General features: G+C 42.1%; 2 protein-coding genes across 2 annotated transcripts in view; both read right to left on the bottom strand.

The window, feature by feature from the left end:
• The window catches only part of GPRASP3 (G protein-coupled receptor associated sorting protein family member 3), a 109,307-nt gene that overhangs the window by 55,408 nt on the left and 34,756 nt on the right, over positions 1 to 19,143 (bottom strand). The window lies entirely within an intron of this gene.
• The window catches only part of GPRASP1 (G protein-coupled receptor associated sorting protein 1), a 58,924-nt gene that overhangs the window by 4,849 nt on the left and 34,932 nt on the right, over positions 1 to 19,143 (bottom strand). The window contains 2 exon segments of the mRNA XM_055565077.1: positions 292 to 370; positions 842 to 2,087. The gene's annotated coding sequence lies outside the window, so the exon portion shown is untranslated.

Raw genomic sequence — 19,143 nt, forward strand, 5'->3', positions numbered from 1 at the left:
AGTCTTTTCCAACTGTCTCACTTCATGCAAAAACTCACACAGAGAGACTACACCTTAAATGCTTGGTGGGAAAGTTAGGCTATTAAAGTCTATCACTTTCATTTTGTTTACAGTTTTTATCCCCAGAGCTGCCATATTACTTTGCCTGTTATAAAATAGGTATGAAGTTGGTGGAAAACTACCTTGGCAATGAGAGAGGCTGAGGAGCCCCAAGGCCAGACTCTAGTCACTGCTGGACTTGTGTTGGTCTCCTCTACCCCACCCAAAAGTTGTACCCACTCCCATACCAACCTGCACTGATGTAGCACAATTTCCTGCTCCTTTCCTTGATTCCAGTGGTGTCAAACTCTACAGCAGCCTATAGGCTATCCTGAGAACAAGTAAACATATAAGAGAGAATGGAGCCTGACTGCTAAAAAGACAAGCAAGAACCCTGACCCTGATACAAACATCTTACTCTTTTAAAGGTCTAATGTGCCTAATATTTTCTGTCTCCTGGTCTCTACTCTCAAGTCTTTCCCTCCCATTCACAGCCCAGTCCACACCTACTCCAATATTCCTGGTATGCTGCTGCTGCTGCTAAGTCGCTTCAGTCATGTCCAACTCTGTGCAACCCCATAGATGGCAGCCCACCAGGCTTCCCCATCCCTGGGATTCTCCAGGCAAGAATACCGGAGTGGGTTGCCATTTCCTTACCCTGTAGGAAATGCGAGGGTTTCTGTGGCAGTGTGCAAATTTGACATGGAGTAGGTGAGGTAGAGAAGGCCCTGCAACCACTTGGATCAAAGATATCTGCCATATTACTCTAGCTGTCTCCTGTATTGCCCCTCTTTGCACAAACCTCCAGAGATTTGAACCGGACTCCTCCGCCTTTTCTTCCTTGCAGAAGTGACCAGACTTAAAGCAGGTCTATGGAAAAACAGATGAAAAGGTAAGGCAGTCAAGAAATAATAGCAGCAACTGAGTACTTGGGGGACAGACAAACACCACAAACATAGGAGTTCCCAAGTTACCTGCCTTTTAACATTTAAGAGTCCCATTAGGTAGAATATTTCCTTTTAACTTAGGCCATCTGGATCAGATTTCTGGATAACCACTCAACATCATATCACACTCCTCCTCTTACTCTCTTCTTCAATTCTGAAGATTCACCACTTGTTGCTCACCTCCTTTGTGCTGCACAACAAATTGGGGGAAGAGCACCCACATATTCTAGGTTGTGTAGTGGTATTTGTATTTATGACTTCTCTCGTACCTTTATCTCCCAGTCCAGCTTTTCCACCTCCAATTCTGGATAGAGGAGAGAGAGGAAGGCAAGAGAGGTGTGTAGAAACCAGGTAGATAGAAGAATTTTAGAAAGTATTCCTGGATGCCTGACCTGCGCTGGTCGCACTCACCCCACCCTGATTTAGATGTTCAGTCAATGGTTGCTGCCCACCCTCAACCCTTCATTCCCCACACACCTTCAGAAAAACAGGTCGTTTTCCCATTCCTTGTTTTCCTCAAGCCTCTCCTCTACAGATGCACCCCATGGCCTGAAATTGCCAGACCTACTGCACAGACGGGAGACTTTGGCATCAAAGAGGTGCCTGTGGGAAGGGACAGCACCCGGCACGTGGGGCCCAACAGGGACCTTGGCGGAATCATGGCCCGGGCTGCTCCCGTCCCGGCTCCCTCTGCCACTTCAACCATAACAGCCTCCCGCACAGCCCTCTCCCCGCAAAGGCACGGTCGAGGGCGGGGCGCAGGCACCCGGAAACCCCGGCGGGGACTAGTCCGCGCCGTATGCCTCCCCAGCATCCGAGGGAACCCTCCCACCACCACCCCGCCCGCGCCAGTCGCTGCTGTATCAGCGCCAAGGATCCTCTGGCGCTGCGCACTTCTCTAAGGATTCCCGCTCCGACCCGCTAGCCTTCCCGTCCTCAGGCTGCCAGGGGTAGCTGTGAGCCGGTTGTCGCCCCGCGACACCCTCACTTGCCTTCGCAGGCGCAGGGTCCCGATGCTCATCCTCCAACTCCAGTCGCAGTTCCTCTTTCGCTTCCCACCGCTCTCCGTGTGGGTAGAACAGCAAAGAGGCGTCTGGCCCCCTGCGCCAAACCAGGCAGAAGATGTGTAAACTGCAGCACCGACCGCTCGCGGCGAGGGTGTCGGAAAGCGGGGGTGGAGGGATACAGCACGAATGGGCTTGATACGCCCGCACCCAACCCCCGCCAGACCCAGTGTAATTCCGACCCACAGGGGGCGGGGCTGGGAATAACGCCTGCCTGAGGGGCGGGGCCACGCCAGCCCGCCAAGCCAGCCCTCCACTGCCCCCCCGTGGGGTGAGCCCCCCGCCACGCTTCTGGTCCTGCAGCATAGAAGGGTCACGGGCGGCGCGGCGCGGACCGGTCGGGACGGGTCGCACTGCAGGGAGCGGCGGATGGATACAGACCGCCGGGGGGGGGGGGGGGGGGAGGGGAGGGGGGTGTGGATGTGTGGATGTGTGTGTGTGTGTGTGTGTGTGTACCTGCAGAGTGTTCGGTGTCCGCCCCCTCCCTTCCCCCATCACGCCGGCCATCCTTCTTGGGCGCGGGTGGCTGGGGGGGCTGCTTTCACCTTCAGGGGCCATGGGCTGGAGGAAACTGGGAAGGGGACGCCCGTGGAGGCCGAGCCTCTGCCCCTCTTCTAAGGGAAGGCAGCCCCTGATAGACCTCTGGCTGAGGAGACAAACCACTTGTCTGCGCCAGTGTCGTCATTCTTTCTGCCACACTGCTGTTCTCTCAGTCGCTGTGGTGGCACACTTTACCATTTCACTGTCCGCACGGTTGCCCAGGAAAGAGGACCTTTCCCTGACAGGACCCGCACCTGCTCAATCCCGTTTCTCACCCCACAGCGAGGGGTCAGGCACCATGTAGGGACAGTCCTGGCTCTTCCTGGCTTCTGTCTGTCAGGTCATCTCTTGCAGGGTATTCCAAGGGCTCATCATTTTGGCAGGGTAGGAATATGCCAAGGATTAGAACCATTTGGGATCTCACACGCTTGCCATACACACCAGTCTACTTCCCCCAGCCATTCTTTGGAGAAGGCCCCACCAAACACTTAAGAAAGAAACCTGCTGTTTCTTGAATCCTCTGATTCCTGCACTTCTACATCCTCCCTTTATTCTCCATCCCCTTCATTTGTGCTCCGTTGGGCAAAGAGCAACCATGGTTAAGAACATCTCTGGTTGAACACAAACCTGTTGGCATTGTTGCCCGTTTTAAAACCCAACTAAATGGCACCCTCATTGTGGTAGGCTGAATAAAGATCTCCCAATGATGTCCATGGGCTTCCCAGTGGCACTAATGGAAAAGAACCCACCTGCCCAATGCAGGAGACATAAGAGACCCTTTTCCTATTTGCAACCTTCAGGACTGTAAGATATTATTTTATTGTTTTTGTTTTGTGTGTGTTTTTTTTTTAAACCATCAACATTGCAGTAATTTGTTACAGTAGTGCAGTTCAGTTCAGTCCTCAGTCGTGTCCAACTCTTTATGACCCCATAAATTACAGCACGCCAGGCCTCCTTGTCCATCACCAACTCCCAGAGTTCACCCAAACTCATGTCCATCAAGTCAGTGATGCCATACAGCCATCGCATCCTCTGTCGTCCCCTTCTCCTCCTGCCCCCAATCCCTCCCAGCATCAGGGTCTTTTCCAAAGAGTCAACTCTTCGCATGAGGTGGCCAAAGTATTGGAGTTTCAGCTTTAGCATCATTCCGTCCAAAGAAATCCCAGGGCTGATCTCCTTCAGAATGGACTGGCTGGATCTCCTTGCAGTCCAAGGGACTCTCAAGAGTCTTCTCCAACACCACAGTTCAAAAGCATCAATTCTTTGGCGCTCAGCTTTCTTCACAGTCCAACTTTCACATCCATACATGACCACAGGAAAAACCATAGCTTTGACTAGACGGACATTTGTTGGCAAAGTAATGTGCTTTTGAATATGCTATCTAGGTTAATCATAACTTTCCTCCCAAGGAGTAACCATCTTTTAATTTCATGGCTGCAATCACCATCTGCAGTGATTCTGGAGCTCCAAAAAATAAAGTCTGACACTGTTTCCACTGTTTCCCCATCTATGTGCCATGAAGTGATGGGACTAGATGCCATGATCTTAGTTTTCTGAATGTTGAGCTTTAAGCCAACTTTTTCACTCTCCTCTTTCACTTTCATCAAGAGGCTTTTTAGTTCCTCTTCACTTTCTGCCATAAGGGTGGTGTCATCTGCATATCTGAGGTTATTGATATTTCTCCCTGCAATCTTGATTCCAGCTTGTGCTTCTTCCAGCCCAGCGTTTCTCATGATGTACTCTGCATATAAGTTAAATAAGCAGGGTGACAATATACAGCCTTGACGTACTCCTTGTCCTATTTGGAACCAGTCTGTTGTTCCACGTCCAGTTCTAAGTGTTGCATCCTGACCTGCATATAGGTTTCTCAAGAGGCAGGTCAGGTGGTCTGGTATTCCCATCTCTTTCAGAATTTTCCACAGTTTATTGTGATCCACACAGTCAAAGGCTTTGGCATAGTCAATAAAGCAGAAGTAGATGTTTTTCTGGAACTGTCTTCCTTTTTCCATGATCCAGCAGATGTTGGCAATTTGGTCTCTGGTTCCTCCGCCTTTTCTAAAACCAGCTTGAATATCTGGAAGTTCATGGTTCACGTATTGCTGAAGCCTGGCTTGGAGAATTTGAAGCATTACTTTACTAGCCTGTGAGATGAGTGTAATTGTGCGGTAGTTTGAGCATTCTTTGGCATTGCCTTTCTTTGGGATTAGAATGAACACTGACCTTTTCCAGTCCTGTGGCCACTGCCGAGTTTTCCAAATTTGCTGGCATATTGAGTGCAGCACTTTCACAGCATCATCTTCCAGGATTTGAAATAGCTAAACTGGAATTCCATCACCTCCACTTGCTTTGTTCGTAGTGATGCTTTCTAAGGCCCACTTGACTTCACATTCCAGGATGTCTGGCTCTAGGTGAGTGATCACACCATCGTGATTATCTGGGTCGTGAAACTCTTTTTTGTACAGTTCTTTTGTGTATTCTTGCCACCTCTTCTTAATATCTTCTGCTTCTGTTAGGTCCATACCATTTCTGTCCTTTATCAAGCCCATCTTTGCATGAAATGTTCCCTTGGTATCTCTAATTTTCTTGAAGAGGTCTCTAGTCTCTCCCATTCTGTTGTTTTCCTCTATTTCTTTGCATTGATAGCTGAGGAAGGCTTTCTTATCTCTCCTTGCTATTCTTTGGAACTTTGCATTCAGATGCTTATACCTTTCCTTTTCTCCTTTGCTTTTTGCTTCTCTTCTTTTCACAGCTATTTGTAAGGCCTCCCCAGACAGCCATTTTGCTTTTTTGCATTTCTTTTCCATGGGGATGGTCTTGATCCCTGTCTCCTGTACAATGTCACGAACCTCCATCCATAGTTCATCAGGCACTCTATCTATCAGATCTAGTCCCTTAAATCTATTTCTCACTTCCCCTGTATAATCATAAGGGATTTGACTTAGGTCATACCTGAATGGTCTAGTGGTTTTCCCTACTTTCTTCAATTTAAGTCTGAATTTGGCAATGAGTTCATGATCTGAGCCACAGTCAGCTTCCGGTCTTGATTTGCTGACTGTATAGAGCTTCTCCATCTTTGGCTGCAAAGAATATAATCAATCTGATTTCGGTGTTGACCATCTGGTGATATGGGAACCAAATTCTATCACCATCCTGATAAAGTCCATTCCCCTTCACTTTCTTGAATTGGACTTCTGCCCCCAGGAGGATCAATTTGAGGGCTCATCTCTCACCACTGTAACTACCCTCTTAAGCGCCTACTCTCTTTGCTAAAGAAGAGAAATTTTGCAATCATCTTTGAGGTTCCTCTTGGAGAAGGTCCCTATTCATTGAAAATCACTGATGCTTACCAGGATGGAAAGGGAACCTTATTCACAGCACAGCAGAGGATGAGATGGTTGGATAGCATCATTCGACTCAATGGACATGAGTTTGAGCAGACTCTGGGAGACAGTGAAAGACAGGGAAGCCTGGTGTTTTACAGTCCATGGGGTCACAATCAGTTGGATATAACTGAGCGACTGAACAACAACAAATCATATCACAAATTTTCATATATTTTCATATCAGCTTTTACTTGTTATTGGATATTTATTGTAACTGCACTATATTTCAATGATAGGAAAAAAATCTGGAGATGATTCTATAATGTATCTAGACAAAACAAATGTCAGTTTCCATAGGAAAGTCTTTCACTGTGCTCTTTCAATTACCTTAGCTGAATTGTGGATTATGTTTTCTATGTTCTAAAGTTTACACTCTCTTGGATGAATGCCAGGTTTAAAGAAGGGTATCTGAGGTCTGCTGGGATCTGTGGGTGTGTGTTAAGCTCTTTGCCTCTCTGAACTGTTTCTTCTTGTTGTTAAAGTGTCTGGTGCCTTTCATTTATCAACAGATATATATGAGTGTCTACTTTATCCTAGGCACTAGACATGCAGTAAAATATATATACATACATATACATATATATATGTATATTCAGTTTACATTTACTTGTATTTTCTATTTTATTTAGATTCCTACCTAAAATTTTATGTTCATATCAATGCAAACTTCTCTGGTAATTTCCAGATGCTGAGATATTGATCTCCAAAACATTTACTGGTAGGGGAGTGGATACTGTGGGACTATGAAATATATTTTGGACAATTTGTTCTAAATTCACTTACAGAACAGACACTATTGCTGTTAACATTTATTGGACTAGAGGAGTCCTATTTCATGCTTCTTATGTTAGTTCTATATGTGTGTGTATCAGAGAGACCGTCATGTTTAAAATCAAAGAGCAAATAAAAGATTTAAACAGGATGCTGACCTATGTCTGTCTGACTGTTAAATAATATTGATTTGTTGTTGTTCAGTCACCCAGTCATGTCTGACTCTTTGCGACCCTGTGAACTGCAGCACGCCAGGCCTTCCTGTTCCTCACCGTCTCCCCAAATTTGCCCAAGTTCATGTCCATTGCATTGGTGATGCCATCCAGCCATTTCCTCCTCTGATGCCCTCTTCTCCTTTGTCCTCAATCTTTCCCAACATCAGGGATTTTTCCAATGAGTCAGCTGTTCACATCAGATGACCAAAATACTGGAGTTTCACCTTCAGTATTAGTCCTTCTGTTAGGTAGTTAGAATAGGAAAAAGGAGTCCAGAATGGTGTTGGCTAAAAGACAAGGAAGGGAAAAGCCCTCGAAAATAGAACAAAGGAAGGTCCGAGGACCGGAGTGAGGACCTCAGGTAGAACAAACAGCACTCCTGGCTAGCCCAATTTACACAGGGCAGGCCCAGGGGGAGTAAAAAACATATAAAAAGAGGAGCCAAAGGGCCGGGGGTCTCTCTCTCTCTCTCCTGCACACACTCTCTCTCTCTCTCTCTTTGCATCTTTTGGGTCAGCATGCTCTCATGCCTTGAGGATGTGTTTTCCTTTATTTTCTAAATAAAACTCAGCTGTAAAACTGTCCGAGAGCTGTGATACCCCAAGGGCTTTAACGTCAATCACTTCAAATTTTGGTTGTGATGAGACAGAACCGAGGAAATTACACAGTCTCCTGACACTTCCAATGAGTATTCAGGGTTGATTTCCCTTAAGATTGACTGGTTTGATCTCCATGCTGTTCAAGGGACTCTCAGGAGTCTTCTCCAGCACCACAGTTCAAAAGCATCAATTCTTTGGTGCTCCACCTTCTTTACGGTCCAGCTCTCACAACCATAGCCTTGACTATATGGATCTTTGTCAGCAGAGTAATGTCTCTGCTTTTCAACACACTGTCTAGGTTTATCATAGCTTTCCTGCTAACAAGCAAACATCTTCTGATTTCATGGCTACAGTTACCATCCGCAGTGATTTTAGAACCCAAGAAGGGGAAATCTGTTACTACTTCCACCTTTCCCCCCTCTGTTTGCCATGAAGTAATGGGGCCAGATACCATGATCTTAGTTTTTTTTTTTTTTCTTGTTTTTTTTTTAATATTTAGTTTTAAGCCAGCTCTCCCACTCTCCTTCTTAACCTTCAAGAGGCTCTTTAGTTCCTCTTCGTTTTCAGGTAAATACTGTATTTGTGAAAGTCACTCAGTTGTGTCCGACTGTTTGCGACCCCATGGTTTATACAATCCATAGAATTCTCCAGGCCAGAAGAGTGTATTTACTTCCCTGTATTTAAAAATACTGTATTTACTTCCTTGTAAAATGGATTCTCATGTGAATGCAACACCCACAGTTCCACCTTCCAGTGTCTCCAATGGCACCTGTGTAATCCTGACCAGCCTCTGAAATCTAAATTTCTGTGGTGTAAATGCTGGGCATTACACCTTTTGATTTTATTTTAAGTGCCTGACATTAAGCTTTTGAGTTGCAAAGGCATCAATTTCAAAAGACATCCATCTTAAATAAACATATAGGTTGTAAGACAGCTACAGAATGGATCTGAGAAGGAACTAGGCCACTCTCACTCATGAAGCTCTCTCTTTCAGAAAGCCTTGGTTAACCTAGTTAACTGAGTCCTTAAGAGATCCTTATTTTTTCACTCTTGAGACTACTATCTATTCTTGTGCTTTAAATTAGTAAATAAAGACAACCTGAGGAACCCTAGGCTCCCTATGCTGGGACCCTCATAAAACAAGAGCCCCAGTTTCATGTTCTCTGTCTCTCTCCCCACACCCCCAAATAATCCCCAAACCAGTAAGCCTGGGGTACAGAAGCAGTTGTGCTGCCTTACTACACCCACCCCACCTCCCATATCCATGCACGTGAACTCTAACATATACCTTGTATACCTTGCCTGTGCAGCTTGAGTGATCTACTCCTGCCTCTCTCAATCATCATGGTCATGGACCTAGTTTTGCCCATTTTACTTAACTTACCTTTCTTCTGTCCTTCATGTGCCTCAGACAAACTTTCCCTCTGGTATCTCCCTTTTTTTCAAGGTTGATCCAAACCCTATGTATTCTTAGAATATATCCATTCTCCTGTTCCTGAGTTCCAGGCTGGGTTGGGTTCTTGTAAACTATGAAACTGGCTCAACAGTTGTCTACTTTCAGTAGATACTGCAGAACCTCTAGGAAAGCTCTAAACTGTCTGCTACTTGAGACAAAGCACATCTAAAGAATTTATGGGGAGTCTTGACCCAAGAATATTTTCAGGTTACATTTACAGTGGGTTCTTCTTTAAGAGAATTTATCCTTAGGGAAAACAAAGCCAGGCACAATGACCTCAGCCCAGGAACAATGCCTTTTCATTAGGGAAGTTTAGCTATTCTATTGGTAAAGGTAGCACTGGTATTAGGACTCTTGTTTTTGCCTCTTGTAACATATATCTTCAACTGTATGTCTATCAAAACAAAGGCAGGTTCATAAGTTATCCCAAAAATAACTGTCTGAAAAGAAACTGTAACATTCTGGTGTGCAGATTCCACCTATAAAGTATAACCTAAAGAGAAGAAAGTGTCTGTTCTCCAACATGGTTTTAAAGTTTAGAATAGTAGTCAATTCTAACATCATGAGAACTCTGGGTATGGGTAGTGGTTGGACAAATTAGAGGGAGCAATTGGAGGGACTTAAGTGCTTGACAGTAAAGCATACTGTGCCAACCACATACGGAAAAATCGTGTGAAAACCATCAAAATTCAGGACATGGGAAATACCCCTTGAGGATTTCTAGAACTAAAGGGACTGGTGAGGTGAGCTCATGGTTATTAACTTTGCAAGGAGAAGAGATCTTGAATTTCCACAATGCCACCGAATACTGGCAGTTAATTGAATGTCAAAGTAACTTTCCACCTGCTTCCTAAAATCCTTAATAAAGAATGTCCACATCATTTACACTTAGATTTCATTGACTGGAATTCAATCACCATTCATTGAGAGTGCTGTCCATTCAGAAGCTGTGCTGGGACAATTAGATATCCACATGCAAAAGAATAAAATTGCTTCAGCAAACTAGGAATAGAATGGAACTTCCTTGATTTGATAAAGAAATATACAGAAACATACAGTTACCAGGGAAGCCCACATAATGGTTAGGAACTGGCTTTACCATTAAGATAAGGAAAAGTCAAGAATGTCCTCTGTCACCACTCCTTTTCAAAATTGTACAGGAATTCCTAGCTAAAGCATTAAGACCAGAAAAGGATATCAAAGGGATACAGATTGGGAAGAAGAAATAAAACTGTCTTTGTCTGTAGATGACACGATTGTCCATGTAGATAATCTGAAAGAATATTTAAAAATTGGAACTAATAAGCAACTCTAGTAAGGTTACAGGATAAGGTTAATATTAAAAAGTCAATTGCTTTTCTACATACTAGCAATGAGCAAGTGAAGTTTGATAACACAGTACCTTTTATATTAGCACCCTCAAATATAAAGTACATAGGTATAAATCTAACAAGTATGTACAGGACCTATATGAGGAAAATTACAAAACTCTGATTAATGAAATCATACAGGAACTAAATAAATGGAGAGAGAGTCCATGTTCATGGATAGGAAGACTCACTGAGACTAGTTCTTCCTAACCAGCTCTTCCCAAACCAAAGTATAGCAAGCTATTTTGTGGATATCAAAAGATATCAAAGTTTATATGATGAGGCAAAAGACCCAGAATAGCCAACTCAATATTGAAGGAGAGGAACAGTCAGAGGACTGACATCACTTGACTTCAAGATTTATTATAAAGTTACAGTAATCATAATGATGTGATATTGGTGAAAGAATGGACAAACAGATCAATGAAACATCATCAGAACAGAGAGTCCAGAAATATACCAACATAGTCAACTGATCTTTGACAAAGGGGCAAAGACAACACAATGGAGCAAAGATGGTCTTTTCAACAAATAGTGTTGGAGTAAATGAACATCCACATGCAAAAACTGAATCTAAACTCAGACCTTACATCTTTCACAAAAATCAACTTAAAATGGATGACAGACCTAAATATGAAATGCAAAACTATAAAACTAGAAGATAACATAAGAGAAAACCTTGATGCATTTCTCTGATGATTAGTGAAATTGAGCACCTTCTCATATACTTGTTGGCCATTTGTATGTTTTCTTTGGAGAAATTTCTATTCAAGTCCTTTGCCTTTTTTTTTTTCTTCTTTTTTGGCTATGAAGTTATAGGAGTTCCTTGCATATTTTAGGTATGAGTCCCTTAGATATATGGTTTGCAAATATTTTCTCCCTTTTCATTCCATTGATTATTTCCTTTGTTGTGCACAAACATTTTAGTTTTAGTTTGATACAGTCTCATTTATCTATTTTTACTTTTGTTGTCAATGAGTTTCGTGCTGTAACCAAGAAATCACTTCTAAGACAACCATGATATTGTAAAGTAATTAGCCTCCAATTAAATGAATTAATTAAAAAACTTTTCTGTATTTTTTTAATTGAAGTATAGTTGATTTACAATACTATATGCTTCAGGTGTACAACATAGTGCTTCACAATTTTTAAAGATTATACTCCAGTTATACAACTACAATAAAATATTGGCTGTATTCCTTGTGCCATACAGTATATCCTTGCAGCTTATTTATTTTATACATAGTACTTTGTACCTCTTAATCTCCTACGCCTATCTTGTTCCTCCCCATTTCCTTCTCCCTACTGGCAACTACTAGTTTGTTCTCTGTATCTGTGAGTTTGTTTCTTTTTTGTTATATTCACTAGTTTATTTTTTAGATCCTGCATATAAGTAATAACATGTAGTATTTGTCTTTCTCTATCTGACTTATTTCATTGAGCATAATAGCCTCCAAGTTCAGTCATGTTGTCAGTCACAAATGGCAAAATATCATTCTTTTTTATGGCTGAGTAGTATTCCACTGTGTGTGTGTGTATACATATTTTTTTAATTTTAGTTTTTTGAAATATAATTGATTTACAGTGTGTTAATTTCTTCTGTACAGCAAAGTAATTCAGATACACACACACAAACATGTATATACAACATTCTTTTTCATATTCTTTTCCATTATGGTTTATCAGGGGATATTGAATACAGCTCGCTGTGCTATACAGTAGGACCCTGTTGTTTATCCATTCTGTATATAATAGTTTGAACTATTGGGAGGGTGTTACCTATGGAAATGGTGATAAGTATCCAGCTTTGGCATATATTTTGTAGGTAATGCCAATGGATATTATAGATGGATTGAATGTAAAGAGAGAGGAATAGATGATTCTGATTCTGAGCAACTACTGAGATGAATGAAGACTGGGAAGAACAGGTTTTAGGGGGAGGGTCATGAGCTCAGGTTAGGGCATGTTAAATTTTAGATGCCTTTTATACATATACATGGAGATGAAAAGTAGGCAATTGGATGTATGTGTGGGACTTTTAAACGAGTTCCAGATTAGAGATAGAAATTTGAGAGTCATCAAGATGCTTGCATGCACGTTCAGTTGCTCAGTTGTCTGACTCTTTGCAAACCCATGGACTGTAGCCTGCCAGGCTCCTCTGTTCATGGGATTTCCCAGGCAAGACTCCTGCATTGAAAAAATCAAAGCAATTTGAGGAGAACTCCCACAAACTCCTACTGCCATATCTACCTGCATCTGTGCCCATAAATTCTGCCTTTTCTGGTATTCTCACAATGAACTCTTCATCCTGTTATCTAAAGCTGGCCTTTTCATTTGTCCATTGGATGATATCCTATTTCTTCTACTCAAGGTCATTGTTCCAAAATTTTCTTCTCTCTTTTATCATAAACATTTGCCTCTCTAGTGGAATGTTCTCACCAATATTCAAACATACTGTACTATCTCCTATCTTCAAAATAAAATTCTCCCTTTACACTATAACTACACTCAGTAGTTACTACCTCATTTCTCTGATTCCTTTTGCTACAAAATTCCTTAAAACTGTGGTTTTCAGGTACTGTATCAATGCTGTCTCCTCCTTTTCTCTTGAAATCCTGTTAGTCTTTCATCTCCACCATCCAATGGAGTTTCACTGCACCACTGAAACTACTCTTGTCAAAATTGCTAATGATGTCCATGTTGGTAAATCCAATAATCAGTTATCAATCCTCACTGTGACCTACAATCCCAGTTACAATACAATTTACCATTCAAGTCAGAACATTTCTGAGAGTGAAAAAGGATTCTGTTGACAATTATTTCTGTACAACAGACATAAATTAGGACTGTCCTGGGAAAGGAGGGGTATTCTGTCACCTTACCTATCAGCAGTGTTAGGCAGGGTTGAAAACTTAAGAAAAACATCTTAATTTGCAGGATACCATACATTCCGGGTTTTTCTCCCATTATACTGGCAACTCATGACTGCACATTCTTAACTTTCTTTTTTCAATTTTGCTTTTGCTAGTTCATTATCATCTCCTATATCTCAATATTGAAAAGCCCCAGAAGCTCAACCGCTGGACTTCTTCCCTTACTACCTGCATTATTTATATTCCTTAGTGATCTCACCCAGTTTCATGGCTTTAACTGCCATCTATATTACTGCCTAGAAAACTCCATGGACAGAGGAGCCTGGCAGGCTACAGTCCATGGGTTCACAAAGAGTCAGACACAACTGAGTAACTGAACGTGCATGCAAGCATCTTGATGACTCTCAAATTTCTATCTCTAATCTGGAACTCGTTTAAAAGTCCCACAGATGAGATCAGATCAGTCGCTCAGTCGTGTCCGACTCTTTGCGACCCCATGAATCGCAGCACGCCAGGCCTCCCTGTCCATCACCAACTCCCGGAGTTCACTCAGACTTATGTCCATCGAGTCAGTGATGCCATCCAGCCGTCTCATCCTCTGTCGTCCCCTTCTCCTCCTGCCCCCAATCCCTCCCAGCATCAGAGTCTTTTCCAATGAGTCAACTCTTCACATGACGTGGCCAAAGTACTGGAGTTTCAGCTTTAGCATCATTCCTTCGAAAGAAATCCAGGGCTGATCTCCTTTAGGATGGACTGGTTGGATCTCCTTGCAGTCCAAGGGACTCTCAAGAGTCTTCTCCAACACCACAGTTCAAAAGCATCAATTCTTCGGCGCTCAGCCTTCTTCACAGTCCAACTCTCACATCCATACATGACCACAGGAAAAACCACAGCCTTGACTAGACAAACCTTTGTTGGCCAAGTAATGTCTCTGCTTTTGAATATGCTATCTAGGTTGGTCATAACTTTCCTTCCAAGGAGTAAGCGTCTTTTAATTTCATGGCTGCAGTCACCATCTGCAGTGGTTTTGGAGCCCAGAAAAATAAAGTCTGACACTGTTTCCCCTGTTTCCCCATCTATTTCCCATGAAGTGATGGGACCGGATGCCATGATCTTCGTTTTCTGAATGTTGAGCTTTAAGCCAACTTTTTCACTCTCCACTTTCACCTTCATCAAGAGGCTTTTTAGTTCCTCTTCACTTAATTGCCTACTTTTCATCTCCATGTATATGTATAAAAGGCATCTAAAACTAAACATGCCCTAACCTGAGCTCATGACCCTCCCCCTAAAACCTGTTCTTCCCAGTCTTCATTCATCTCAGTAAATGATACCATTATTCACTCAGTTGCTCAGCATCAGAATCATCAATTCTTCTCTCTTTACATTCAATCCATCTATAATATCCATTGGCATTACCTACAAAATATATGCCAAAGCTGGATACTTACCACCATTTCCATAGGTAACACCCTAGTCCAAGCCACTATCTGACCTAGAGCACTGCAATTACTTCCCAGCTTCCAATCGGTCTCCCTGCTTTCCATTCTTATTCCCCTAAGATCCATTCTTTACACAGCAGACAGAATTATCCCTTAAAAAATGTAAGCTGTATCACACTACTCCCCTTGTCAAAATCATCTAATGGCTTCCCATAAAACTTCTTCTATCTAAACTTCTTTCCATGGCCTACAGTATCTCACAAGATCCAGCCACTGGCTACAAATTCACATGTCTTTCCAACCTCTTTGCTTACTCTATTTGAGCTACATTGGCCTCCTTGCTATTTCTTTAACAAGCTAATCACTTCTTTACCCAAGGAGCTCTACATTTATTGTTCCCACTGCCTAGAATATTTCTTCTGCAGATAGATTCATGCCCCAATCCCTCATTTCATTCATTTATGTGTTTATAGAGAATTTCTCTATCTCATTAAAAATAGTACCTCACTTCCAGTATCCTTTATCCTCATATTCTCAATTTTTATTCATAGAATTTATCACTACTAAATATTGTATTACATATTTTATATATTTACTTTCTTACTATCTGTTTTACTTCATCCTAAATGTAAGCTCCATGAGGATAACAATTTATCTTTTTCTATGCTCTATTCCCAGGACTTAGGAACAGTGCCTGACATATAATAGATTGCTTAATAAATCCTTGGGAAAATCAACCTTTTCTGTTGATTATAAAAATCGTATCAGTTTACACTATAATTTTAAATCTGAGGAGAGTTATTATCCTTTTACATGCTTTGAAGTCAAGAGCTACCTGGAGAAATAGGGAAGTTTGGCCTTGGAGTACAAAATGAAGCAGGGCAAAAGCTAACAGAGATTTGCCAAGAGAATCCACTGGTCACATCAAACACCCTCTTCCAACAACACAAAAGAAGATTCTACACATAGACATCACCAAATGGTCAATACCAATTCAGATTGCTATATTCTTTGCAGCCAAAGATGGAGAAGCTCTACACAGTCATCATAAAAAATACCAGGAGCTGACTGTGGCTCAGATCATGAGCTCCTTATTGCAAAATTCAGATTTAAATTGAAAAAAGTAGAGAAAACTACTAGGCTATTCAGGTTTGGACAGAAGTACAGCTGCTTCAGACAGCATGATGCAAGGCCAGGGCACGGCAGCTGCGCTTCTGTCCTGCAGCAAGAGGCGGGTGGCTCCTAGGAGCGACACTGCTGGCTGCAGCCTACCAGTCCCCTGAGAAACAGGGCGCCCGCCTAACCTGGGGCCAAACTTTGCTCTCAGGGCTCGGGCAGGATGTGCTTGTCAGAGGTGCCTTCCTATCACAGCCCTGTCCACAGCCCACTTCTCCCTTCCTCGCACCTCAGTTTCCTCATCTATAACATGATGAATTTAGACTAGCTAATCATTTAAAATGTTTCAGCAGCAGAACTATTTTTTTAGGTATCTACACCAAAGTCCAATATTTACAACATAAACTTCTAAATTTTATTATTTCAGATGTATAAGATATACTTATTAAGCAGTTAAGTGCTCTGAAACTTAGAATGAATAGGACAGTTGCTTATTTACACCAACCTCTGCTTCCAATTCTTTATCTTAATTTTTTTTTTTGGTTGTACAATATTAGAATATCAGAAAAAGCCTGATTACAGAGTTAGGACTTGGAGTAGAGCTTCCCTGGTGGCTCAGATGGTAAAGCGTCTGCCTACAATGCGGGAGACCCGGGTTCAATCTCCCTGGGAAGATCTCCTGGAGAAGGAAATGACAACCCACTCCAGTATTCTTGCCTGGAAAATCCCATGGATGGAGGAACCTGGTAGGCTACAGCCCATGGGGTCGCAAAGAGTCGGACACGACTGAGTGACTTCAAACATTCAGATATGACCTAAACCAAATCCCTTATGATTATATAGTAAAAGTGATAAATAGATTCAAGGGATTAGATCTGATAGACCGAGTGCCTGAAGAACTATGGACGGAGGTTTGTAACACTGTAAGGAGGCAGTGACCAAAACCATCCCCAAGAAAAAGAAAAGCAACAAGGCAAAACGATTGTGTGAGGATGCCTTACAAATAGCTGAGAAAAGAGAACTGAAAGTCAAAGGAGAAAGACAAAGATATACCCAACCAAATGCAGAGTTCCCAAAGAATAGCAAGGAGAGATAAGAAAGTCTTCTTAAGTGAACAGTTCAAAGAAATAGAGGAAAACAACAGAATGGAAAACACTAGATATCTCTTCAAGAAAATTAGAGATACCCCTGGTGGCTCAGATGGTAAACCATCTGCCTGGAGTACAGAAGACCTGGGTTCGATCCCTGGGTCAGGAAGATCCCCTGGAGAAGGAAATGGCAACCCACTCCAGCATTCTTGCCAGGAAAATCCCATGGTCAGAAGAGCCTGATAGGTTACAGTCCATGGGGTCGCAAAGAGTCAGACATGACTAAGCGACTTCACTTTCACTTTCACTTTCAAGGGAACATATCATTCAAAAATGGGCAAAATAAAGGACAGAAATGCAAGGACCTAAAAGAAGCAGAAGAGGTTAAGAAAAGGTAGCCAGAATACACAGAAGAGCTATATAAAAAAAGGTCTTTTCATTTTCATTAATGAAGATAACCATTATGGTGTGGTCACTCACCTAGAGCCAGACATCCTGGAGTGTGAAGTCAAGTGGGCCTTATGAAGCACAACTATGAATAATGATAGGGGAGGTGATGGAATTCCAGCTGAGCTATTTCAAATCCTAAAAGATGATGCTGTTAAAGTGCTGAACTCAAAATGCCAGCAAATTTGGAAAAGAGGAGTGGCCACAGGATTAGAAAAGGTCAGTTTTCATTCCAATCCCAAAGAAGGTCAATGCCAAATAATGTTCAAATTACCAAACAACTGCACTCATTTCATACGCTCATGAGGTTATGCTCAAAATCCTTCAAGTTAGCCTTCAACAGTACATGAACCGAGAACTTCCAGATGTACAAGTTGGGTTTAGAAAAGGCAGAAGAAACAGAGATTAAATTGCCAACATCCGTTGGGTCATAGGAAAAGTAACAGAATTCCAGAAAAATATCTACTTCTGCTTCATTGACTACACTAAAGGCTTTGATTGTGTGGATCACAACAAAGTGTGGAAAATTCTTCAAGAGACGGGAATACCAGACCACCTTACCTGCCTCCTGAGAAAGTGTATGCAGGTCAAGAAGCAACAGTTAGAACCAGGTATGGAACAATGGACTGGTTTCAAATTGGGAAAGGAGTACGTCAAGGCTGTATATTGTCACCTGGCTTATTTAACTTCCATGCAGAGCACATGATGCAAAATGCCAGGCTGGATGAAGCACAAGCTGGAATCAAGATTACCAGGAGAAATATAAATAATCTCAGATATGCAGATGACACCACCCTAATGACAGAAAGTGAAGAAGAACTAAAGAGTCTCTTGATGAAGGTGATATAGGAGAGTGAAAAAGCTGGCTTAAAACTCAACATTCAAAAAATGAAGATCACAGCATCCAGTTCCATCACTTCATGGCAAGTAAATGGGGAAACAATGGAAACAGTGACAGACTTTATTTTCTCTTTGGCTCCAAAATCACTGTGGATGGTAACTGGAGCCATGGAATTAAAAGACAGTTGCTCCTTGAAAGTAAAGCTATGACAAAACTAGACAGTGTATTAAAAAGCAGAGACATCATTTTGAGAATCCCTTGGACTGCAAGGAGATTTAACCAGTCAGTCCTAAAGGAAATCAACCCTGAATATTCACTGGAAGCACTAATGCTGAAGCTCCAATAGTTTGGCCACCTGATGTGAAGAGCTGACTCAAGGGTAAAGACCCTGAGGCTGGGAAAGATTGAGGGCAGGAGAGAACGGGGTAATATAGGATGGTATGGTTGGACGGCATTACCAACTCAATGGACATGAGCTTGAGCAAACTCTGGGAGATAGGGAAGGACATGGAAGGCTGGAGAGCTGCAGTCCATGCGCATCACAAAGAGTCTGACATGACTGAACAACAACGAGTGATTGAACAACAACAAATCATTGGCCAAACTAAGAAGCACCCCATTAAATATCTTTAAACTCATTAGTTTGTTGGAGATAATAATATTTTTTGTTTGTAAAGGTAAAAGTATTCTACCCAGTACATTTTTTTTTTACTCTGCCATCTAAAACAGATTAAAAAACTAATGCATATACATTATTACACTGAAATTGTATATAATACTGAAAGGGGGGCTATTGGTTTGCTAGGATTTATAAAATTTGGAATTTTGAAGAAACGTGCACAAAATTCTATATATTAAGCATAAATATGGGTCTTCTGTCTCCTAAAATGGATGTTAGATGCCAAATCAATGAACAGAAATTTGAGGATGTATTAGTTTCTTGGGGCTGCCCTAA

The sequence above is a fragment of the Bubalus kerabau genome, chromosome X (assembly GCF_029407905.1).
Source record: "Bubalus kerabau isolate K-KA32 ecotype Philippines breed swamp buffalo chromosome X, PCC_UOA_SB_1v2, whole genome shotgun sequence".
Taxonomy (NCBI): Eukaryota; Metazoa; Chordata; class Mammalia; order Artiodactyla; family Bovidae; genus Bubalus; species Bubalus kerabau.